The sequence below is a fragment of the Neltuma alba genome, unplaced genomic scaffold, assembly GCF_004799145.2.
Source record: "Neltuma alba isolate B1F8T4 unplaced genomic scaffold, ASM479914v2 tig00011818_pilon, whole genome shotgun sequence".
NCBI classification, from domain to species: domain Eukaryota; kingdom Viridiplantae; phylum Streptophyta; class Magnoliopsida; order Fabales; family Fabaceae; genus Neltuma; species Neltuma alba.
Window position 1 is genome coordinate 128,197 of NW_021636432.1, and position 26,176 is coordinate 154,372.

Consider the following 26,176-nt stretch of genomic DNA (forward strand, 5'->3'; position numbering starts at 1 on the left):
CGCTCCAAAATAATATAATAGTTAAAGGTTAGGGTTACTAATTATATATTATGCTTTCCTGGCTGATAGAATATAATAATAGAGCCACACGATCAATCCCAATGCATTATATTAATCAATCCGAAGCGCCTATGTTGAATAATGTTCAAACCTATGTACTAGTTTTAATATAATTCAGGCTGTGATCTCATCACTTTTAAGCTTCGTTTATTTAATCAGACCTTTTTGTCAAAAGCAGTTGTCGTTGGAGAAGGAACGTCCAATATTAAAGGGTTCCAAATATTAAATTAGAATATGCCTGCCTCTGTTTCACCAAAAAGAGAAGATCTCACGGGCCCCACAGCCAAACTATATGCGATTTAAAAAAGCATGATATCCTTTAACACTAATAGCTTTTGCTTTATAAGACATACATCATTGCAATAACAATATGTGATTTGAAAAGGCATGATATTCTTTAACACTAATAGGTTTCGCTTTATATGACAGAAGAGGGGCTGATGATATTATTTGTGTCTAGGTTGAGCGGTAATTATCATTTATCACAATTATTATTTGCCCCATGCGCATTAAGGTAGGCAATTGAAGTGAAGATAAATCCCATACAAATACCTTCAAAATATGGAAAAGAAAAATCAGGGGCTAGGATTTTCCCAGTGCCACATTAGTCAGCTCCACATGTGGAACACGAGCAGTACAGAAAAGTCCAAAATAATATAATAGTCCCCTTACCAAAATAATATTGAAGCGACGATGTTCCATGATATTATATCCAAAGCCGAGTGAAGACAGACGGAGAGTTTCTGGGGGCCAAACAGTCCCATACATGCACCCAACTCGCCGGAATCTGCGCCTGCGTCACTCTTACTCATAACCCCCTTGACTATTTCTACAAGTTAAATAAATGGCTTTTTAAAATAAAATAAAAACAATATCCCTTCACTTTATGACAACATGATAGATATCAATAGCAATCCATAAGAAATTATAATACTATTTATATATAAAGCATGTGACATGCAATTATGCATCACGACATTTCAATATGTAATGCGGCAAGGAGATTTATTATGCTCATATGCATCAATCAAATTTTAATTTGAAATCCTGAAAAGTAAATAATGTATCTAAAATAGTCTGAACGTGTCGGTTGACCAACAATATAATCATTCATTGCTTAGCTTTCCTCGCTGAAGGTTCACCGAGTCTTTACTAATATATGATCATCCCTCTTTTACACATAGTGTTTAAAAGACAGAGACCAAAGGGAATTGCTTGCATCAAGAGACCAAAATATGAGTATTTTGATTAGACGCTTGTTAATAACAAGTTTTGTTATCGGTCAAAATAACAAGGCTTGTTTTAGGCATGCTTACGTATGATTCAATCAATGTGTTGACCTGTTTACTTGTTGAGCATTGTTACCGCGACTTCATCTAATATTTTCTTTCAAAAATAATACTCTTCCGGCCTATTTAACTAATTTGATTAGATTAAGAAATTTAGGTAAGTTAGTTAATTATATGAAATATGACATGTTTTTTCTTAAAACACCATAATTATCTTTCTTAATATCCTCTCTTCCTCTTCTACTTGATTATGGTTGAGGGAGTATGCATAAGGGTAATTTAGAAAAAATTGATAAATATGAGAAATAAGTCTTATATTTAAAACCAAAATCAACATAATAATTAGATCCTATATGAAGGATCGGAGGACTATATTCATTGTAAATAATACTATGTCTGGTCCTTAATATAAAAGCTCATATGACTTTTATTTTGGTCCTAGATATAAGATTCTAATCTACTTTATCTCTTATATTTATCTATTTTTTTCTAAGATAATCCTTGTAATAATGATAGTTCTAACCAATACACTTGATTAGTAGAGATATTTTAAGAAAAACAATATCTATTTATTACAAATAACTAATTTAACTGATTTTCTTAATTTACTCAAATTAGTCAATGAGTTATTATATTAAGGACCGAATATAGTAAATATGAGTTGAAGACAAACCCCAATATTAATCTTAATTGCCATTACAAAAAGTTCAATGCCAACATAAATTCAAGGTGTTGCACAGTAATTAATATACACACGTACAAGAGGACATTGCGGATAAAGAGAGAGGGATGAAAAGAAAATATTAGGGGATTGTCTATTATATTTTCCCAACCAAAGGGATATGATTCTGTATAATGCATAACCACATGCGGTTGGTTAATTTGATTTGATCACTATATTTTGGTGGTCGGGCAATGTGCCCCGTACGAACGATACACATTCCCTGCATCTGTCCTTCCTTTTCTCCCTCGCCAAGCTCCATTATATTCAAAGCAAATTAAACCCTACCCCTCCCTCCCTCCCTCCCTCCCTATCTGGATCTCTCATCAATTCTCTCTCCAGCAGCAGTATGAATTCTCCAACTCAGCCCCCAAACCCTCCTACAAGACCTTCTTCTTCAGGGACTCAAATCCCTGATCCCCAGGCTGTCTTCTCCCCCACATCAACGCCACCTCCTAACCCTCCAAGACCTTCTTCTTCAGGCACTCGAATCCCTGATGCCCAGGCTGTCTTCTCCCCCACATCAACGCCACCTCCTAACCCTCCAAGACCTTCTTCTTCAGGCACTTGAATCCCTGATGCCCAGGCTATCTTCTCCCCCACATCAAGCACACTCCTTCGTGAGTCTCATTTACTGTAGTACCAATTCTGACTCGGAACTACATCAAGTCTCAGTCATTTCACAATTGTTTCCCACCACTAGTAGCCATTTATAATTCGTTGCTGCACATCATTCAACTATCAATTTCATTCAACTTTTAATAATAATAGACAGTACATGTTAACAACAGGAATTTACAGTCTTACAATAGAAATACTGTTTTTCATAACATTCAATTGTTATTTTCTTGCAAGCTCCAATTTGCAAATTTACAATCCAAATACATATTTTTACAATTGCGAGTTACCATTTCTCTGCACATTTAGCTTTCATATTACTCATTTCAGCACATTCACCCATTTTCCTTTCAATTCTCCCTCCCTAAGTTTCTTCAACAACGTATTACAGTCAGTGTTCACCCATTCTCACCCACTTTTCAAAAATCACTAACACCTCATGTTTATTAACTTCAAAGAAGAAGAAGATAACAATCTCTCTCTGAACTTAAAAGTGATATCAGATTTTTTTCTCCCTCACTACCCACTTACCCATGCATTTAAACACTCATTTCTACATTATTTAACTATCACAACCCAACTATGCTCAAACAACCTGAAATACAAAATGAAAAATCAAACAACCTAAAATACAACCTAACAGACAACAAATAACAACAAACAAAAAGCTAACCAAAAACAAACAAAGAAACAGAAGAAAGATTAGCAAATCCGAGACCTTTCCTCAGTCGTAACAAAGCTGAATTATTTCGCATTGAAGCAAAGACAAGAATTTTGCCTATTAATGTTCATTTTTGAGCATAACATAACACAGCCACCAAGTTCTCCTTTTGTCCTCTTTCTTCTTCCTTTTTAGCAGATCATATTTCGCAGGGTATTTCTGTAAAATGAGTCGTGCAATTAATTTCAGTTTGTCCCCTAGGACTTTTAGTGAAATTTCAGAATTTTTTGAGGGTTGTCTGAAATTAATTGCCAACTACGGTCCTTAGTTGAAATTTTCCCTTATATTAATCCCATTTCCTTGTTTTTGAACATATGACAATAATGTCTTCTCCAGTTTCGGTCTTGTTCTTCTTCTTTTTACTCTTCTGTTCTTACTTTCAACATGTTTCACACAAATTAAAAAAAATCTTAAATTTCATTAACTCTCATTTAAAATTTAATAACTTTTCAATTTTATTCCTATGATAGGATAAAAAAATATATTTTCTCTCTACCCTATAAATAGGACCAAATGAGTATATATGTTTTCATTTCTCATTCCAATCTCATATACATTATCGGTTCTCATCTGCATCAAAAGTTTGATATCTGTTTCAAGGTAGCTTGGTGACAAACTCAATTATTTTTATATATTTTGGTATCTTTTATATGAGTTTTGTCAGCTTAATTGGTCCCTTTTTGCCTTAATTGATTTATTTTGTTTTATTTTGAATTATTATTTTATAGGGGCAAAATTGTCATATTTTGATTTAATTGTGATTAATTGATTTTTGAGGACAATTAATGCTACCTTATCCTTGAATTTTGCTTGCAGGTTCTTGGAAGATTCAAAAATATAAAAAAAAAAAAGAAAAGAAAAGAAAAAATAAATTAAAAAAAAGAAAAAAATAATAAAATAATAAAAGGGGGAGCAAAACGTTGCGTTTTGCTCCACCCCTAATATATATTATTATCTTCTTCAATTAGGAGAGGAGAGACGCGAAGCGGCGCGGAAAACACACACATACACGGAAGGCGGCCGAACGAAAACAGGGGGAGGAGCTGATACGCGAACGAGCTAGCTGGCGGAGAGAAAAAAAAAGAGAGATTCAGCGAAGAGGGCAGACCAGCGAAGCACTATTCATCATCTCCTCCTCCTCCTCAGTGACAGCGAAACAGAGGCGAGCAGCAGCGTGAACAGTAAACAGAGCAAAGGAAAGAGCTGACGGCCGTGCGAACAGGAGCGCTGGTGGCAGCAAACTTGATGGCAAACCGTGGCTAATTCATGATTCTCCAATTCAACAATAATGGCAGGAGCTTGGATCTTCAAGGGGGAGTTCTAGTTGCTTTAATTTCTTACTCAATAATTGTTTAACAATTCCTAGGTCTTAGGATAGTTTTTCTGATTGTTGGGATACTTGTATTGCTTAATCTGATTATATTTGGAGATTATTGTGACTGAATTATTGCTTAGTATTTGACATTGGGTTGTTTATAGTTTTGATTTCAATTATAATGTTGTGGTTATGACATTTGTATTGATTTTGGAATTAATATATTGTGATTTTCTAAGGTGGCTTAGAATTTTGGATCAAATAGTCTCTTGCTAGCTTTAATTCTGTTATTTTTGGATTTAAGAGTTCTAATTAAGCATTGGTTTTTAGCATCCTTAATCCCATTTTACTATTCTGGTTGCAGTTAGTAAGTTGGGATTTTAGGAAAATATTTTGTGGCAACTCGAGGTGGCTCGGTTGTTGGATCAAAAGCTTAATTATAATTCTTAATTCATTGTTTTTAACTCCCACATCTTTTAGAGTGATGATTGCCTGCGTTGTTGAATTGGAGGATTGATTTTTATCAGTGTTATTTGTGTGTCTCATTTTCATTTCTTTAATCTCCATTCATTTTAATCACTTTTATATAAAAACAAAAAAAAAAGTATTTTAATTTCAATTTGATTCGTAGTATTTAATTAATAGCTTTTCAAAATCAAAAATCTCTTTTTATAGTTTAGGTTACTTGCATTCATTTACTAGGGTTTAATTTCGTTTTCGGCTCCTCAAAGTGAAACGACCCGAGTTGTGCACTATACTGCATTAATTCGGTTAATTTTTGAAGTAACCCCAAAGCGACAATTAAGGGCAGTTCAACTTCAAGTGGCGCCGTTGCCGGGGAGCCAAGAAATTGGTTCCCTAGTAATTAAGTGTCAAGTAGCCTTGATTGGGGTTCATTTGTTGAGCCTTTTTAGTTTTCATTTTTGTTAGTTTTTTTTTTAGTAGTTTGCATTTGTTTTTTGTTTTTGTTTTTCATGGCTTGGTTTAATAGCAATCATATCTACTCTCACATTCTCAATTTTTTGCAGGAAATAGTACGTGGAATGAAGCACCTTCTAATTCAACATATTCTCAAGAGATTGACGAGTTGTTACAACAGTTAGACTCCTTCCAAGCTCAACTAGAGTCTCAAACGCCTAATCACATCTATGCTCATGACACCTCTTGGATGAACCATCCTCTACATCAATCACCTAACCCATCACTCCCACCTCACCAACCATACTCTAATTATATATCTCCACCGTATACATACCACCAAGAACCATCTCCTTTTCCATATGAATACCACCACCAACCCTTGTCCCAATCCATATACCAATCCCTTCCCCAATCTTATGAACATGAATTCAATGAACTTGACCCATTTCTTACTATTCCTAAGAAGGAACAGATACAATTTTTAAGAGAAGCTTACGACCGCTTAAATTCATACTACCATAGATTACTTGAAGAGGAAGAGATATCTGGGATCTCTAAGGAATTAGAGGAAGAGCTAGAAGAATGTCAAAGTGCATTGGGAAAGTTCTTGAGTGATATAGCGCGAATTGAGTCTGAGATTGGGAAAGATGAATCAAAGTGTCTAGATTCACTCATGCAAGAGGCTGAGATGAAGCAAGAACATCTACAAACTCACAAGGACTCGTGCCCTACATCAGGTAATATTGCTCCTCTTCTTGAGGAGATTGACCCTTGTACTAGAACTACTATTCCTGTTGAAGTTATTGATAATGTGAGTGATGATGAGGTGGATGAGGAAATCATAGTTGAATCCCCTCAAATGCTTAACAATAAAAATTCTCACTTGAACACTTCTAATAGTAGTTGTTTAGTTGATGATATTGCTTACACTGTCACTGCTTCTTTGTATGAAGAACATGCTTCTCCTTCTAGTGCTAGATTAGATGGTGCAATTGATTCTGATTTGAACGAACCTCTATCTTGTTCTTGTAATGCCCACACTATATGCATGGAGTGCATTGATAACAAGTATGATATACTTGTTGGGTTGCAAAAGCAGAACTTTAGTAAACTGTGTGCATCGCCTTCTAGTACTAAAAGTGCTGACAATATAAAGCATGATATTGATGTGAGTTGCTTGGATGTTAATCCTGTGGAGAAATGTGAATTTGACCATAGCCTTGAAAATTATCTTTCTGAAAATCCCATTGAGTTGCATGCTTCTAATGAGTTAGTAGGGAAAGATTCAAAAATTTTAAAAGACAAAATTCTAAATAAGAATGAATCTTTTCGTCTAATTCTTTCTTGTGACTTGCCTCCTGATTTAAGTAGCTATGTAAATAATAATATTACATTGCATAATCATATTCTGCATGAATCTTCTTCTTCTTCCACTTTTTTTTCACCCACCTCTTGTGTTAGTAAAAGTGATGTGATGTACTCCAATAACTGTCAGTTGGATTCTTCATCTTCCGCTTTGTATACACAAGACATTTTTGAAAATATTCCTGATTATTTGATTCCTATAGAAAGGAATCCTATTGACTTTCTTGGGTGTGATATTTACTTGGAAGATTTTGCCACTCAGATATACCTATGCTACTCTAGATCTTTCCAAGTTTTTCTTTTTGGACTAGATACTGCTGCTTGTTCAATGTTTCCCTTACAGGAACCCTCACCACCAAGAAATGTCAATGGAGAAGTGAGCACACTAAAGAGATATATGTTTCTCATCCGGGATGAGAACTTCTCCTACAAGAGTTTGAAGAGATTTCGTTCTAAAGGTTGTCCCTTTCCTTCCTTAACTCTTATCTTTTGAATTACTTGCTTGTTTTGTGAGATAAGTGTGGGGGAGGGGCATAGCCAGTAGTAAAAGGTAGCTTGTGTTTTGTTTTATTGTTTGTTATTAGTTGCATGCAGTATTTTCCCTACCTTGTCCTTGCACATTTTGAGCTTCCAATTGTTCATATCTTTAGTCTAAGCTTGCATTGAGGACAATGCAAGGATTAAGTGTGGGGGAGTAAGTGTTATGTTTTGTTAGGATTTGTTTTCAAAAAAAAAAAATTTGCCTTTGGATTTGATCTTGTTTCCTAAGTATTGCTGCTATAATTGCTCTCTTCTTTGCCTTATTGGTTGATTTTTGAATTGCATCACATGATTTGAGAGTGATTCTTGCTTGAGAATTTTGCTGCTAGTTTCTGTGTCCTCCTATTTTCATTCGCCTCAGTGTTCTGCACTGCTGTATGGGCGAGTTGCTGTTCTCTCTGTTGCTGACTTGACTTTTGTAATCCTTGGGCATCTCTTTTAAAATCCTTTTGCACAATGCTTGTGAATGCTGCACTGCTGAGTTTGATTGCATTTGATTTAAGTGATTTCTGTTCTTAGTTGATTAGCATAGTAGAATGCCTTTAATGCAGTGTTATTAACCTTGTTTCATAGCTTGATTCTTAAGGAGGAAACATCTTGGAGAAAGCCTTGATGGAAGGATTGTTGAGCCATATATTTTTTCTCATCTTGTGTGATTTTCATCTAGTTTTGGTTAACCTCTAAAACTTGTCTAGATTCTTTTTCAAAGCTGCATTAATACCTAGATTTGTGAAGATGATAGGGGCATTCATTTCTAAACCTTTACCCAAACACAAACCACTTCATTTAACCTTTGTTCACCCTTTTGAGCCTTCACTTTCATTCCATTTTTTTTTTTAGCAAGTGTTTTGCATGAGTTACATTTGGTTTTCATTTTGAAAAGTACATCATTAAAGTCTATATCTTTGCCTTCTTGGGTTTGGATGCCAAAAGAAAAAAAAAAAAGAAATAGAAAAAGGCAAGAAAGAGAAGAAAATGTTTAGAAAAAGCCAAAGAAAGAAAGTTATAAAAAAAAAAAAAAGAGAAAATAAGTTGCAACAAAAGAATAAATTTGAAATAAGGCATTCAATGGTGGTTTGAAGAGCAAGGATTTCTATCTTAAAAGGTTAAATTTGCACATTGGTGTTCTTTTATGATTGTACTTAAGCTCACTTTGAGTTGATTCTTTACTACTCATGCATTTCACTTTTTAGTCCATCATTTATTTGGTCTTGTTTTTCGACATTACAACCCTTCAAGTCCCTTGATCATGAGTCTAAGGTATGTTAGTGGTGGAGATATTAGAATTTCTACAAGCTTATGGTAGGTGCTAATCTAGGTGGATTGAGTGAAATTTTTCCCATTTGAGAGATGAGTGAAACACTTGTACCCTATGTGAGCTCTATTATGTTTCTCTCCTTTATCATGTATGTTTCAAGTGTTAATTTCTTTGCACTGAAGTATTCTTGATTGTTGATTAATTAGGAATAAAGATTACTTGAGTTAATTGCACATTCATGCTTAGTTAGTTTTATGTTTGCTTGCATTGAGTGTCTCTATTAGATTCTTCTTTAATGATGTTTTGCCCAGGAGTGCAAAAGGCTAAGTGTGGGGGAGTTGACAAACTCAATTATTTTTATATATTTTGGTATCTTTTATATGAGTTTTGTCAGCTTAATTGGTCCCTTTTTGCCTTAATTGATTTATTTTGTTTTATTTTGAATTATTATTTTATAGGGGCAAAATTGTCATATTTTGATTTAATTGTGATTAATTGATTTTTGAGGACAATTAATGCTACCTTATCCTTGAATTTTGCTTGCAGGTTCTTGGAAGATTCAAAAATATAAAAAAAAAGAAAAGAAAAGAAAAGAAAAAAATAAATTAAAAAAAAGAAAAAAAAATAATAAAATAATAAAAGGGGGAGCAAAACGTTGCGTTTTGCTCCACCCCTAATATATATTATTATCTTCTTCAATTAGGAGAGGAGAGACGCGAAGCGGCGCGGAAAACACACACATACACGGAAGGCGGCCGAACGAAAACAGGGGGGAGGAGCTGATACGCGAACGAGCTAGCTGGCGGAGAGAAAAAAAAAGAGAGATTCAGCGAAGAGGGCAGACCAGCGAAGCACTATTCATCATCTCCTCCTCCTCCTCAGTGACAGCGAAACAGAGGCGAGCAGCAGCGTGAACAGTAAACAGAGCAAAGGAAAGAGCTGACGGCCGTGCGAACAGGAGCGCTGGTGGCAGCAAACTTGATGGCAAACCGTGGCTAATTCATGATTCTCCAATTCAACAATAATGGCAGGAGCTTGGATCTTAAGGGGGAGTTCTAGTTGCTTTAATTTCTTACTCAATAATTGTTTAACAATTCCTAGGTCTTAGGATAGTTTTTCTGATTGTTGGGATACTTGTATTGCTTAATCTGATTATATTTGGAGATTATTGTGACTGAATTATTGCTTAGTATTTGACATTGGGCTGTTTATAGTTTTGATTTCAATTATAATGTTGTGGTTATGACATTTGTATTGATTTTGAAATTAATATATTGTGATTTTCTAAGGTGGCTTAGAATTTTGGATCAAATAGTCTCTTGCTAGCTTTAATTCTGTTATTTTTGGATTTAAGAGTTCTAATTAAGCATTGGTTTTTAGCATCCTTAATCCCATTTTACTATTCTGGTTGCAGTTAGTAAGTTGGGATTTTAGGAAAATATTTTGTGGCAACTCGAGGTGGCTCGGTTGTTGGATCAAAAGCTTAATTATAATTCTTAATTCATTGTTTTTAACTCCCACATCTTTTAGAGTGATGATTGCCTGTATTGTTGAATTGGAGGATTGATTTTTATCAGTGTTATTTGTGTGTCTCATTTTCATTTCTTTAATCTCCATTCATTTTAATCACTTTTATATAAAAACAAAAAAAAGTATTTTAATTTCAATTTGATTCGTAGTATTTAATTAATAGCTTTTCAAAATCAAAAATCTCTTTTTATAGTTTAGGTTACTTGCATTCATTTACTAGGGTTTAATTTCGTTTTCGGCTCCTCAAAGTGAAACGACCCGAGTTGTGCACTATACTGCATTAATTCGGTTAATTTTTGGAGTAACCCCAAAGCGACAATTAATTCAGTTTGTCCCCTAGGACTTTTAGTGAAATTTCAGAATTTTTTGAGGGCTGTCTGAAATTAATTGCCAACTACAGTCCTTAGTTGAAATTTTCCCTTATATTAATCCCATTTCCTTGTTTTTGAACATATGACAATAATGTCTTCTCCAGTTTCAGTCTTGTTCTTTTTCTTTTTACTCTTCTGTTCTTACTTTCAACATGTTTCACACAAATTAAAAAAAATCTTAAATTTCATTAACTCTCATTTAAAATTTAATAACTTTTCAATTTTATTCCTATTTAATATACAATATGTCTCATGTAAACAAAGTCAACACAATAATAAATGAAGGGTAAAATTATATATCCATACAAAAAATTTCTCTCAGTCCTATAAATAGGATAAAAAAATATATTTTCTCTCTACCCTATAAATAGGACCAAATGAGTATATATGTTTTCATTTCTCATTCCAATCTCATATACATTATCGGTTCTCATCTGCATCAAAAGTTTGATATCTGTTTCAAGGTAGCTTGGCCAATTTGATTACCCTCAACCAACTAACAAATTGAAATCGGTGTGAATTAAAAAATTTTTGGTTAATCCCAAGTCTCCATTCCAAGCGTACGTGCTACTTGGTGTCGTGAATCAATTGCCTTGTCCGACTTGGTTTGCCTTAATTATGACCAATATATATATATATATATATGAATAATAATAGTTATGATTTTTTTCAAAAAAAAAACTACATTTAGTGTAACCAAACAAAGAATCAAGCAGAGATGAGCTCGACATATATCAAACGGAAAACAATAAAAGAACTTATGAAATAATGTAATGCATTAAAAAAAATTTGTTGTTTGTACTGATATATTGATCATATGGAACGATTTAATGTTGGGATCTTTTACTATTCATTATGTACTACTTAAAAGAATAAGTAATATATGAAAAAGTAAATTTATTCTTCATTTGTAATTATTTCTGAATACTTTTTTATTTTTGGAATATATATGAGGGTGAAGGAGAGAAGGAGACGAGGAAGGCTATAAGTGGCCAGCAAACAAAGCAGCATATATGTTTATTAGTTTTAGATAAGTTAATGTTCGTTTCCCCTTGGGGATACATGTTTATTAGTCAAGTTGATTAAGTTTTATTGGTTTCAGTTGATAACAGCTGCACGTTCGCATACACACGTGTCAAGAGAGTCACAGTCTTTAGGATCTTGAGAATTCATCTCTCTAATTAATTAGTAAGCTTTTAGTAATAAGCTTAATCATTGTTTTTCTCCAAGTAATTAGTACTGCGTCCTGTGAAAGAGAGACGGGTTCTATGTGTTTTGATATCTTTGTTTAGCCCCTAGAAAAGACCCCAAATTATTGAAGGGTCATTCTTTGGAATATAATTTGATGCATAAATAGGTGTATATAGTTGAGTCCGGTTCATTTGTGAAGCGAAGTCTTAATTTTTATTATGCTAGAAGCTAAAGATGTTTATCAAACTCACTCACACTCGCTTGAAGTCCTTTTTTTTTTGTTGAAAAAAAAGGTGTTCCTTACTGTGTTTAAATGCGCAAGTAGTAAAGTGGATAATTCAAAAAAGTCACATTTATTTATAATGTTAGAAAGGGGGTACAAGCATAATGTTTTACATATTCAAACGTCTAATGTTTATATCATCAGTAGTGGTATCTACAATTATGTCAAGATATGTTCATATGTATGCATGTAATGCATCCCTAATATTTACACTTATCTTGGATTCCATTGATACTGTAACAGTCCAATTTGTTAAACTCTCGATTTGGCGATTGGATGACTCAGCAAATCAGTCCTTCGTTAGAATTTATAAATGGCTTCCGTCCTAAAACCAGATAATCATAAGCCCAGACCAGTGGCAAAAATGCCCATGAACGGAAGAAAGAATAAAAGTCTGATGGTAAAAAAAAATCGGCACGCGAAAGCAAATGGATTTCGAAGGAACAAAAGATATCAATTTCGGACCAAAAGTAGAGCCCACAATGCCATTGCAAAAGGGCCCTTTTTTTTCTTTAAAAAATTGCTGTTAACGTGAGTCTCTCAGAAACTTCTGGAAAGAAAATTAAAACCAGAAAACAAAAACCCCGAAAGCCCAAATTAATGAATATGATAAACCAACATTGCCTAAATTAATTAATGGAATTTCATCATGATAGTTAGTTAAACTTTGGCCTTATCCGTATACATATATTGTGCATGGTAAATATTTCACCGACGAAGTGTTTTATAATTAATTTCGGCTTAGAGCAAAGTGTTGAATAGTTGTCTATATATGAATATCTTGCCAATTTCTAGTATATTAATTAAATTTTGCGTTTAATTAACTTATATATATATATATACATATATATAAGACGAAAAAAGAAAGATTAAAAAAAAAACACCCGTAAACTACACTTCCTTGTATGATTCAATATTAGATATCCCACGGTCCGGGAAATTTGAAGTCATCACACACGGTGAAGATTTTATATGTTGAAACAGAATTGGGACCCCCACGGTAAGGCTTTAATTAATCTGTATCGTCTATGTTCAATGTTCAAACCTTTGTATTAGTTTTATTCAGACGTCGATCAAGCTGTTCATATTAAGCTCCATTTATTTAATAATTAACCTTTCTTGTGAAAACATTAGTCCTTTTTCATACATGAAAATATATAATGAAGAATTATGACGTTCCTAGAAATTTAGTTATGCGTGGGAAGTCAATATTGGACTACTTCACATGAAATGAGGCCCTCAATATTCTCCGATCCAATGGTTGAGAAGAGAGTTTATAAATAGACAATATAAATATAATAGCCTGAATTTATTATTATAATCAGATTATTACTGCACTATTGCCTATTTATGATGTTACTAACATATGTATTTGGTTTAAAGTTACGTGCAGCAAAGTCTTTCATGGAAGAAGAATGGGTTTGATTGAGAATATTTTTCATATTAGGAAAACTCTCTTTTTGACCACTTTCTTTATTATTTGCAAGTAATTGTAACAGCATTACGTCACGTCAAATTAAATTCAATGTTTGGAAAGTATGAAGGTTGATTTTAAAAAAACAAGATTATATACTCTAATTTTAAAATATACTTGTCTGGTTCTTAATATAAGACTTAATTAAAGAATTAATGCTAGTCTTATATACCTATTTTATTTGTTTATCAATTTTTTTTTAAACAAACTTCCTTAAAAGTTGGAAAATATTCAAGAGGCTACTAAATTACTAATATATGAATCCAAGTTTCCTTTACCCTTAAATAAATTACTAGGATTAATAAGTTACCTGGCCAAAAACTTATGCTTTTAATATTACTGAGCACATATATATATTTGTTTATTAAAATATAGGAAAAGAAAAGAGCAGGGGGTTGGAAAATATTTTGACTCGCAAAGGCGTCCATATCACGCGTCAATATCGTAAGTTCGAAGTTGGAAACTAGTTATATAAGAGAGTAGGGTTGGAAAATATTTTGGCCCGCAGAGGCGCGTCCACATCCTGCGTCAATATCATAAGTTCGAAGTCCGAAACTAGTTTGGTGTTGGAAAATATTTTGGCCCGCAAAGGCGTCCACATCATGCGTCAATATCATATATAAGAGAGTAGAGTTGGAAAATATTTTGGCCCGCAAAGGCGTCCATATCATGCGTCAATATCATATCATGGGGGCAGAAATGAGAAAATGGAAAGCAATATATCAATTTCAATAAATTTATAAATTATAGTTTTTATTACATGTTTGGACATTTGGTCGGTTTTGTTCTTTTGGGCATTTAGATGTAATTTTTCCCCACAAGGAATGTTCACGCAGTGCACCTACCTTTTTTTTTGAAAAAAAAAATCTCTAAAAACAATAGACTCTTCTAATCCTTAATATAAGAGCTATTTAATTAATTTGATTAAATTAAGAAAATTAGGTAAATTAGTTAATTGTAAAAAATATGACATGTTTTTTCTAAAATACCATAATGATCTTTCTTAATATCATCTATTCCTTACTTACTTGATTATAGTTGAGAGAGTATTCAAAAGGGTAATTTAGAAAAAATTGATAAATACCTCCCTCCCTAGGCCCAACATTTGTTCCCAATTAGCTTGTGTCGAATATCTGAGTGCCTCTTCTCTATAAATACCTCTACTCTATTCATCTACTTGAACAAGGTTATTTCCCTGTATCTCAGAGATAATCCTCAGATTAAAGCCAAGCCCCACTATGAATTCTGAACGCGTCAATACCCAGAGGGCTCTTACGCCTCCCACTCAGGTCGGCTCTAACCCTCCAGCAACTGCTAATGGCACTCAACAAGAACACCACCCACACATTCCCACTCTTTATCTATATATCCAACTTCTGTTTCTTCATTTGTAATCATTTCTGAGTACTTTTTTATCCTTGGAATATATATGAGGGTGAAGGGGAGAAGGAGACAAAGAATGCTCTAAGTGACCAACACACAAAGCAGCAAATATAACACTTGTTTTGTGTCTCGGTTTGATTTAATTTGTTGTGCTTGCTGCTTGCTTTAAATCTTGTAGATATTGATTGCTCAGGGCTTATCACCATGCCTCCAACTTCCATCTACCTTTATGTATCGCCTTTTCCAATATTGTCTGGCTTTAACTTTTTTAATAATGCCATCATGACTCTTTTTTCAGCAAAATGTTTAAATAGATAAATTAATCTTTGTTTCCCTTTGGGGATAGATGTTTATTAGTCAAGTCGATCAAGTTTTGTTAGTTTCAGTTGATGACAGCTGCACGTTCGCATACTCGTGTCAAGAGAGTCATATGTAGTCTTTAGGATCTTGATATTTCATCTCTATAATTAATTAATAAGCTTTCAATAATAAGCTTGACCGTTGCTTTTCTCTAAGTAATTAGTACTGGGTCCTGTGAAAGAGAGAAAGGTTCTATATATTTTGATATCTTTGTTTAGACCCTAGAAAAGACCCCAAATTATTGAAGGGTCAGTCTTTTGAATATAATTTGATGCATAAAGAGAGAAAGGTGTTCCTTGCTGTGTTTAGATGTGAAGGTAGTATGAAGTCGTTAATTCAAAAAAGTTACATTTATTTATAATGTTAGAGAGGGGGTATAAACATGATATGTTTTACATGTGCAAATGGTGTCTACAATCATGCCAAGATATATGCATATAATATTTATACTTATCTTGGATTCCATAGAGATTATGACAATATCCAATTAATTAAACTCTCGATCTGGTGATTGAATGACTCCACAAATCTGTCCTTCTTTAGATCTTTGAGCATGTTGCTGTAATGCAGTAATAGTGGAGAAAATTTGACTAACTATTATCTTTGGTCCTAAATATGAAATCTAATTTGTAGGGCGAATTATATTTAGAATCGGAGGTACTATAAACTACTCTTTGGCCTCCTAACTTCAGCAGTCAAACAAGTAAGAGGTGACTATTAACCTATCAGTGGATAGTTTTGCTTTTCCAGATTTAGTTTAGCTCTTCGCTCGTTTGCTTTTTTGATGATTGTGTAATGGTTGAAGTTGTTGTACTACTTAGATGCCTCTTGTTCACTAAGTTTAATTATGTTCATTTCTTACTGCTACAAATGGATATGTCCAGCAAATAAACCAACAAGGAGGGATGTTAGTTAATACTTAATGGGGCTAGTTAGTGCTGAAGGAAGTATATGTCTTTGATTATAGCAAGCATGCAATCCTGATTCAAGGTTGAGAGGTGACAGTACGCAAAATAAACTACTCAAAATTTTCTGGTATGTTAAAGTAGCCAAAATTAAAGTTTCCCAATATTTAAACAACTAAATGGCACTTAAAATAAATCATGCGTAAAACGGATTGCCTTTTTTTTGTAGGCATAGGTATTCTCTTATTAGAAACAACCCTGTTTGATTCACTGTCAGACTTTAAATATCTACACGGAGTTCAAAAAAATGTTAGAAAAGACACCTCGAAATTAGCCCAAATCATTTCTTGAATATGAAACAAAATGGCCCATATGACATAAACCCAACGTCTAGCCCAAGAGTGATTTTCCAGAAATTATAAATGGCTTCGGCCCGAAAACCGGAGAATCATAAGCCCAGAATGCCCAGAAATAGAAGAAAGAATAAATGTCCGATGGTCAAAACTCCGGGGAAAAAAAAAGCCCCAAAGAGAACGCAAATGGATTTCCGAGGAACAAAAGATATCAATTTCGGCCCAAAAGTAGAGCCCACAATGCCACTGCTAAAGGCATATTGTTTTTAAAATTTCTGTTAACGTGAATCGCTTGAAAGAAGAAAAGGCCGGTTCTGGAAAGAAAATTAAAACCAGACAACAAAAACTCCTAAAGCCCAAATTAATGAATATAATAAACCAACATTGCCTAAATTGGTCAACGGAATTTTACCCCAAAAAAAAAAGTCAACGGAATTTCATTAAGATAGTTTATTAAACTTTGGCCTTATCTGCCTACATATACTGTGCATTGTAAATATTTCACCGACGAAGAGTTTTACAATTAATTTTGGCTTAGGGCAAAGTGTTGAATAGTTGTCTATATATGAATGCCTTGCCAATTTCAGTATATACGCAAACCTAATTCAAATTTATTCAGCTTTCAAACAAAACTTTGGTTTAAAAAAAAACCTTCAAACAAAAAGCTAATTTTGTAATGGTGTTGTAGGTTTCAGTTAAGTATCATAATCTAGGTATTCGTCATGGAATCCACTTGATTTTTTTTTTTAAAGAAAAAGAGAGCTTGAATTTCACATATAAATGCACCGAATCCATCTTGTGCGGCATAATTCAATAATCAATACCAGGAAAATTTGAGAGAAATTTGGTATACATTGCCGATAAAAGGGTCGGAGGATAAGCTCGAATTTCACGTTAAAATAAAGAAGCTTGTACCGTGTTCATGGGAGAGATCAATAAAGGGGCAAAATTAAAACGGAGAAAAATATCAATTTTGTTAAAATATGAACAAAAATTGATGAGTCCAACCGAAAATTGTTCAACGGGTTGCGGCTTGCACTTAACCAGAATGTTACAAAAAGCATGTACCTTCACTTTTTAATATAAGAGCTAGATAACTAATTTATGAATATTAACAAAATTAATTAAATTAGTTATTGGTAATAAATAAATGTTGTCTTTTCTAAAATATCTTTATTAATCCTGTACATTGAAACTACCTTTTGTTGAAAACCCCTTAACATGTGCAATTACCATAAAGATTAATTGGAAGGAAAATGAATAAATATTAGAGACAAAATTAGTTGAAGTCTTATATTTAAAATCAAATTAAATATTCAACTAACTCTTATATTAAGCACCGGAGATAATATTAATTACCTTAATTTGTTTTTCAGATTAACCTTCGTATGTTCAAAGTGTCAGACAGTAGGAGTAATTGACATGTAGATTTCCTCAACAATCACTTGATTATTAATTACCTTATTATATATTCCCATTTCCTTTAATTTTCCGACACTTTTTATCAACGAACATGGATAACTAGCTTGACTCGCCATATATGTGTATAAATACAGGTATCTGATTCATGGGTTTCACAGCACGCCCTAGCTATCTGTTCATCAAATTATTATAAAGCAATCTTTTGAAGAAGAAGAAGCATGAACTCTGAAAACCAGGGCTCCGATAATAGAAGAAATGGCACAAGAGTTCCAGATAATAGGGATATTTTTAGCAAAAGTCAGGGAAATCAGGAAAACTCTACACCATCTGGCACTCAGACCCAGGGCTCCAATATAAGAGATCCCACTTCAATCCCTAATCGTCAAGATATCAGGTCCCCTGCGGGTCGATCACGGTAACTCTTTTCATTTCATTTTCAGGTTCATATACATTTATTCCTTTCTTTATTCATATAAATCATTATTTCCATTAGGAAAAACTGATGAGTTATGTGTTTTTTTTTTTTTGGATCAAATTCTTGGCTTCAAATTCAAGACCTCCAAATCAAATCTTCATGATGAGCTTGCCATGAAGGCTAAATTTGATGCTTTGTTACGTTATTAGGTTCTTAATTTAATTTGAACATGACATATGAAAATGAACAGGTCCTTCACACACACACAGAGTTTGTGTTGTAATAAATGAATTAACTTTCACATATTTGCTATATTATTGAAGAATTTTGTAGTAATGTAAGTTCCTATATAAACAGCTTTTTAGATCCTCATCCTTTTTGTAATTAACCTTACTCCAAAGTGCGAAGAGATCCTAATTAAAGGCTTGTTTATACATATGCTTATCTTAAATACTCATAAGTGTTTTTATGTAAGCCAAAACAAAACTTTCCTGGTATATATACTTATTATCTCTTATTTCATAAATCAGCCAATTTTATTGTAACAATGTTGTTATCCATCTTTTTAGTATTAATGTCTGCCTTTCAATCTCATTCTGGTTTTTATTTTCCTGCAGATGATCATTAAATTCCGGTCTTGGTAAAAGAATAAGGGAAGCAAAGTATTATAGCGCAGTTCTATCATAATTATGTAGCTAGCGAGAATAAGAATACTATGAGAAATATTATTCAATTTCTTCTTCTTTTTTTTTTTGGTTTTGCGTCTATACTTGATTTGTTGCTCTTGTTGCTTCCCATAAATAACATGCAAAGTCAAGTGTCTGAGTAGTTTCACCTTTGTGCATCTCTTCACTCTTGACATGTAGAATGTGCCACGTAATTTAATTTAAATTTCGGTAAAAGTCAAGAGATCAATTATTGTAAACAAGTGGTGTGATATAACCTTAACCTTCAAATCCCAAATTTTGAAAACAAGAATGCTTATTTATTTAAATATGCATAACAAATTAACAATAGTAAGCCACGTATATCACATTGGAGCAATAATCTACATATTGATTCCCCGAAAACTGGTTAGATATTCATGGAAACATTATTAATATTAATGTTGGGTTGAAATTCAAAGTAAGCTCAACTCAAGTTCAATAATCCACGCGGTGTTTTCATAAATCATTTATGATATTAAAATATAACTTCCTCTGCAAATTTATATATCAATCACCCCTTCCTGCATCTAAAAATCAATGTCCGGTACTTTTTTCTTCATAGTTTAAAATATTCACTTTGCATAATATAAATAACATTCAGGGTGGTAAAATTAAAACCACTAATCGTTTTTTGTCAAAAGATAATCTTATCCATTATTAATACAGCTGATTTGTTGGGTTTTCCTTGTTTCACTAATTTGCCGGAGAGAAAGGGAAAATTTTTGCATGTACCTTTTGCAACCATATTTCTTAATTCAAGATTTTAGTTGGCCTTGATTTAATGATTTTTTTGTTGATTGAAAAATGGAGTGTACGGTACTCTATACATTTATATGAAATTTTGTTGACCTTTGGTTAACCAAGATTTCACCTAAATTCTTAAATTGTTTTCTTAAAAGAAAAATGACGATGCCTCGAATTTCAACTGAAGTTAAATAAGGTCATTTCGTATTTAATTTAGTTTTTTTTCATTTATGACATAATTTAAAGAAGTCCTGGCAAAAAAAAATTTAAAGAAAAAATTACCCGAAGGTAAATAATATCAATTATGTAACCAACGTCTAATAAAAGAAGAAAGTAAGGAAAGTGCAAGTTGATTAGATCCGCCTAACTAGTATATTAATTAAATTTTGCGTTTAATTAACTTGAAATATATATATATATATATATGACGAAAAAAATAAAGATTACAAAAAAGAAGAAAACCCCCGTAAATTACACTTCCTTGAATGATTCAATATTATGTATCCCACGGTCCGGGAAGTTTGAAGTCATCACACACGGTGAAGATTTTATATGTTGAACAAGAATTGGGACCCACACGATCAAGCTTAATTAATCTGAAACATCCATGTTCAATGTTCAAACCTTTGTATTAGTTTTAATTCAGACATCGATCAAGCTGTTCATATTAAGCTCCATTTATTTAATAATTAACCCTTTTGTGAAAACATTGGTCCTTTTTCATACATGAAAATATATAATGAAGAATTATGACGTTCCTAGAAATTTAGTTATGCGTGGGAAGTCAATATTGGACTACTTCACCTGAAATTCCGATCCAACAGTTGAGAAGAGAGTTAAATAGACAATATAAATGTAATAACCCGAATCGATTATTCTAATCAGAATATATATGCTGATCATCCCGTCCTTAATGTAGTATTTGGGGGAGTTCATTAATATTGGTCTTATATATGTAAACTTATTTCACATATTTATTAATTTTTTTCCAAACAAGTTCTTAATAGTTTCAGATTTGTTAAAGATGCTACTAAATTACTAATATACGAATCCAAGTTTCCTTTACCCCTGACTAAATTGCTAGAAGCAATAGAGATTAGGTTTAGCAAAAGAAACTAATTCCTTATAATGTTTTATTATAATATGACGAATCAATGTTTAAATTTTTACAGAGTGGAGTGCCCATATTTACTACTTTGAATATAATTGGTTCCTATAGGATATATGTGCCTGGGAAAAGAATTGTAAACAATTCACCAATAAAATGTGAGCAAAGTTCAAGTTGAATTAAAAAGAAAAACAGCATAAATTTCACTTCAAATGCAACGAAGCATCTTGCACGACATAATTCAGCACGAAAGGACAAAAACAAGTAATAAAGAATTTTGAATTGAATAGCTAACAAAAAGAGTCAAAGATTGAAGTTCAATTTCATGTTAAATGAGGAAAAACTAATCAGGTCAAATTCCATGTTCATGGGAGATCACGAAATGATGAAAGCACTGGAGAAGAGAAATAAAATAGAACCAAAAAACAAAGGAAGAAGGATGAATATATGAAGAATGGATGGACCAACTTGGTCAGAATGGAGAAGAAAAGTTGAGAGGTTTAGTAAAATATTTTTAAAAAGATTAGAGAGAGGCGAAACGGAATATAATTCAATTCGTTGCATTAATAGACCAAGGCATAAGCAGTTTGATTAGAGACTTAATTAGGGTAGAATATTAATAGCGTAGGTTTGTTACATATGATTCAATGTGTGTGGTCCATACGTGAGGGCTGAAATAATCGAATAAAAATGTAAGCAAAATTCGAATGCTATAAAACAATATACTTTTTATGCCAACGCTATAAAACAATATTAGGATACAGGCCAGCAGTATCTCTTAATTTATTAAAGAAAATGCGTGTAATTCTTCTTCTGATATATAGTGCGAGAGATAAGTTTTCTTGCCGTGCCCATATTGATGACTTTAATTATAAATATTTTTTATTTGATTAAGTAAATTAATCAACGAAATTTCATTATGAATTGAACTTCGATCTTATCTGTGTACATATATATATATTTATATTGCGAATACATATAGTTGTCTGTATATGAATAACTTGCCATCTTCCTTACCAATTTCCAGTAAATTACATATATCTCATCAGTATACACGCAAATCTAATTCAAATTCATTCAACTATTGAATAGTATACACGCAAATCTAATTCAAATTCATTCAACTATTGAATTTTTTTAAAAATAGCTGAAATTTCACCTGTGAATGAAATGAAGCATCTTGCGCTTTATATATGTGATCCCGCAAAAGAATTGAGAAATAATTTGGTACAAATTGCCAATAAACAGTGAAAGAATGAGGTTGAATTTCACATGTTAAACGAAATAAACTAACTAGGTGTTCAAGGGGAAAGAATAAAATAGAATAATGGAGAAATTATATTATAATATAATTGATGAGTGAAACTGATCAAAAGTATTAAATGGGGTGCCACATGCACATAACGAAAAGTTAATAAACATGAAACAGATCCTAACAAAACACACACACACACACACACAGAGATAGATAAGGATTTCGAGCATGAGATTAATTAATTACAGTATGCTGTAAATATGATTCAAAAACTAATGTAACTCGTAATGTATGTGGAGATTTGAAGTTGAAGTGGTCAGACACTGTGGCGAAGAAGGCTCGTCTCAAGACGACCCGCAATATTAACCTTAATCGCACATTAAGTTTCAAGGTTCAACTTCGAAACGTAAGTTCAGAGTATTAGACAGTAGTTGACATGTATTTGCATGTAAATTTCCTCAACAATCACTCGGTTAATTACCTCATAATTCCCATTTCCTTCACTTTCTCACACTTCTCATCAACCAACATGGATCATATATAATACCTTGACTGAACACACACACACACACACACACACACACACACACACCAGATTCGTGAGTTTCAGTACTGCAAACCCTAGCTGGCTAGCTATCTGATTATCAAATTACAAGCAATCTAAGAAGATCAGAACCTTTAATTTATAATAGTTGCAAATATTAAAAGTTTCATCAAATAGTGATTCTAGCTAATACTATTTCCGATCTTTAATATAAAAGCTAGTTTGACATTTAATTTGATTCTAAATATAAAACCCTAATTCACTTTGTCTCAATATTTATCCTTTTTTTTAAAGGAGTCCTTGTAGTAGTTGTATATGTTAAAAGTTTAAAGTTCCATTAAATATAGTTCTAGCAAATATACATGATTAGCAAGGGTATTTTGGGAAAGATAACACTATTTATTATACACAACTAACTTAACAAACTTATTTAATATACTCAAATCAGTCAACTAGCTCTTATATTAAGGACCGGAGGTTTTAACAAGAGTATTTTAGGAAAGACAACACCTAATTATTACAAACAACTAATTTAACTAATTTTCTTAATCTACTTAAATTAGTCAATTATCTCTAATATTAAGAATCGGAGGTAGTATTTTCCTGTTGAACACATCATAATATTTTAATATATGTACGTGCCTTGTGTGATTCTATATAAGTAGAATTACTCATAAATATTCATTTACTTAAGGTTTTGGGTCAATATTTAATTAGTGTAAAACTCATCCATATACATCAGCTTATGTTACTCGGGATGATTCCTATCAAGTAGTTGGTTCGTAATACGAAGAGTCTGACTATGGTCTTCGTTAAATTAAAAGGTAGGCAAAATTCGAATGCGATCAAACAAATCGCATTATCTCTTGATTTATTAAAGGAAATGTATGCAAGTCCTGATTTGATAATGCAAGAGATAAATTTTCTTGTCGTTATCATATTGATGTCATTAATTGTAATTTTTTTTTACTTCAACTAAATTAATCAACGGAATTTCATTACGATACTTAATTAAACTTTGACCTTATATGTATACATATATTGTGAATTGTAAATATTTCACCGACGAAGTGTTTTACAATTAATTTCAGCTAGAGGAAATTGTTGAATAGTTGTCTATATATGAATATCTCGCCAATTCAGTATATATGCAAATCTAATTCAAATTTATTCAACTTTCAAACAAAAAAACTAATTTTGTAATGGTGTTGTAGGTTTCAGTTAAGTATCAATGCATTCGTCATGGAATCCACTGGATTTTTTCACCAAAAAAACAGCTTAAATTTCACCTATAAATGCAACGAATCCATCTTGTGCGGCATATGTAATTCAATAATCAATACGAGGAAAATTTGAGAGAAATTTGGTGTGCATTGCCAATAAAAGAGTAGGAGGAGGTTAAGCTAGAATTTCAAGTTAAAATAAAGAAACTTGTTCCGTGTTCATGGGAGAGATCAATAAAGGGGCAAAATTAAAACGGAAGAAAGAAATCAATTTTGTTTAAAATATGAACAAAAATTGATGAGTCCAACTGAAAAATGTTAAATGGGTTGCCGCATGCACTAAATCAGAAATGTTAATCTTTAACATAAGAGCTGAACAATTAATTTATGAATATTAAAAAATTAATTAAGTTAGTTATTAGTAATAAATTGTTCTTGTTTTTCCTAAAATACCTCTATTAATCTTGTGCATTGAAACTACCATTTGTTGGAGTCTCCTTAACATGTGCAATCACCATAAGAATTACTTGGGAGTAAAATGAATAAATATTAGAAACAAAATTAATTGAGGTCTTATATTTAAAACTAAATTAAATCTCCAACTAGTTCTTATATTAGGCATCAAAGATAGTATTAATTACCTTAATCTGTTTTCAAATTAATCTCTGTAAGTTCGAAGTGTTAGACAGTAGTAATTGACACGTAGATTTCCTCAACAATCACTTGATTATTAATTACCTCATTATATATACCCATTTCCTTTAATTTTCCCACACTTTTCATCAACTAACATGGATACCTAGCTTGACTCGCCATATATGCATATAAATACAGCTATCTGATTCAGGGGTTTCACAGCAAACCTTAGCTATTTGTTCATCAAATTATAAGCAATCTTTTGAAGAAGAAGAAGCTTAGCTTTGTGAAGGAAGGAGCAGCATGAGCTCTCAACCACCAGACTCCAATAATATAAGAGATGGTACTCCAATCCCTAACGGTCAAGATGTCAGGTCCACTGCTGGTCCAACACCATGACTCTCTTCATTTCATTTTCAGGTTCATATACATTTATTCCTTTCTTTATTTCAGGTCCAATCAGGGAAATCAGGGAAACCCTACAGCACCTGGCACTCAGACGCAGGGCTCCAATATAAGAGATGGCACTCCAATCCCTAACGGTCAAGATGTCAGGTCCACCCCTGGTTGAACACCATGACTCTCCTCATTTCATTTTCAGGTTCATATACATTTATTCCTTTCTTTATTCATATAAATCATTTTTTCCATCGGGAAAAACTGATGAGTTATGTGTTATTTTAATTTTTTTTGGATCAAATTCTTGGTTTCTAATTCAAGGCCTCCAAAGCAAATCTCCATGATGAGCTTGCCACTAAGGCTAAATTTGATTCTTGTTATTAGGTTCTTAATTTAAATTGAACATGACATATGAAAATGAACAGGTCCTTGAGACGCACACGCAGACACACAGTTTGCGTTGTAATAAATGAATTAACTTTCACTTATTTGCTATATTATTAAAGAATTTTGTAGTAATTGAAGTGCCTATATAAACAGCTTTTTAGATTCCTATCCTTCTTCTAATTAACCTTACTCCAAAGTGCGAAGAGATCCTAATTAAATCTTGTTTATATCTGTTTATCTTAAATACTTATAAGCATTTTTACATAAGTCGTGACAAAGCTTTTCTCGTATGCATGCTTATTACCTTTTATTTCGTAAATCAGCCATGTGTTGTGACGATGTTGTTATTCATCTTTTTAGTATTCATGTCTGCCTTCAATCTCATTCTGGTTTTCATTTTCATGCAGATGATCGTCAAGTGCCGGTCTTGATAAAAGAATTAGGGAAGCAAAATATTATAGCGCAGTTCTATCATAATTATAGAGCTAGCAAGAATAAGAATACTATGAAAAATATTATTCAACTTTTTTTTTGGGGTTTTGTTTTTCGTCTAGACTTGATTTGTTGTTCTTGTTGCTTCCCATAAATAATATACAAAGTCAAGTGTCTGAGTACGTAGTTTCACCTTCGTGCATGTCTTCACTCTTGAAATGTACTCTTGGAAGTAATTTAAATTTC

General features: G+C 32.6%; 1 long non-coding RNA gene across 1 annotated transcript; it reads left to right on the forward strand.

Annotated features, from left to right (window-relative positions):
• Positions 1 to 24,969: 24,969 nt before the first annotated feature.
• Positions 24,970 to 26,126, forward strand: LOC114718172 (uncharacterized). The gene is made up of 3 exons (XR_003737790.1): positions 24,970 to 25,086; positions 25,166 to 25,313; positions 25,906 to 26,126. It is a non-coding gene; the product is annotated as an uncharacterized LOC114718172 (long non-coding RNA).
• Positions 26,127 to 26,176: the final 50 nt, after the last annotated feature.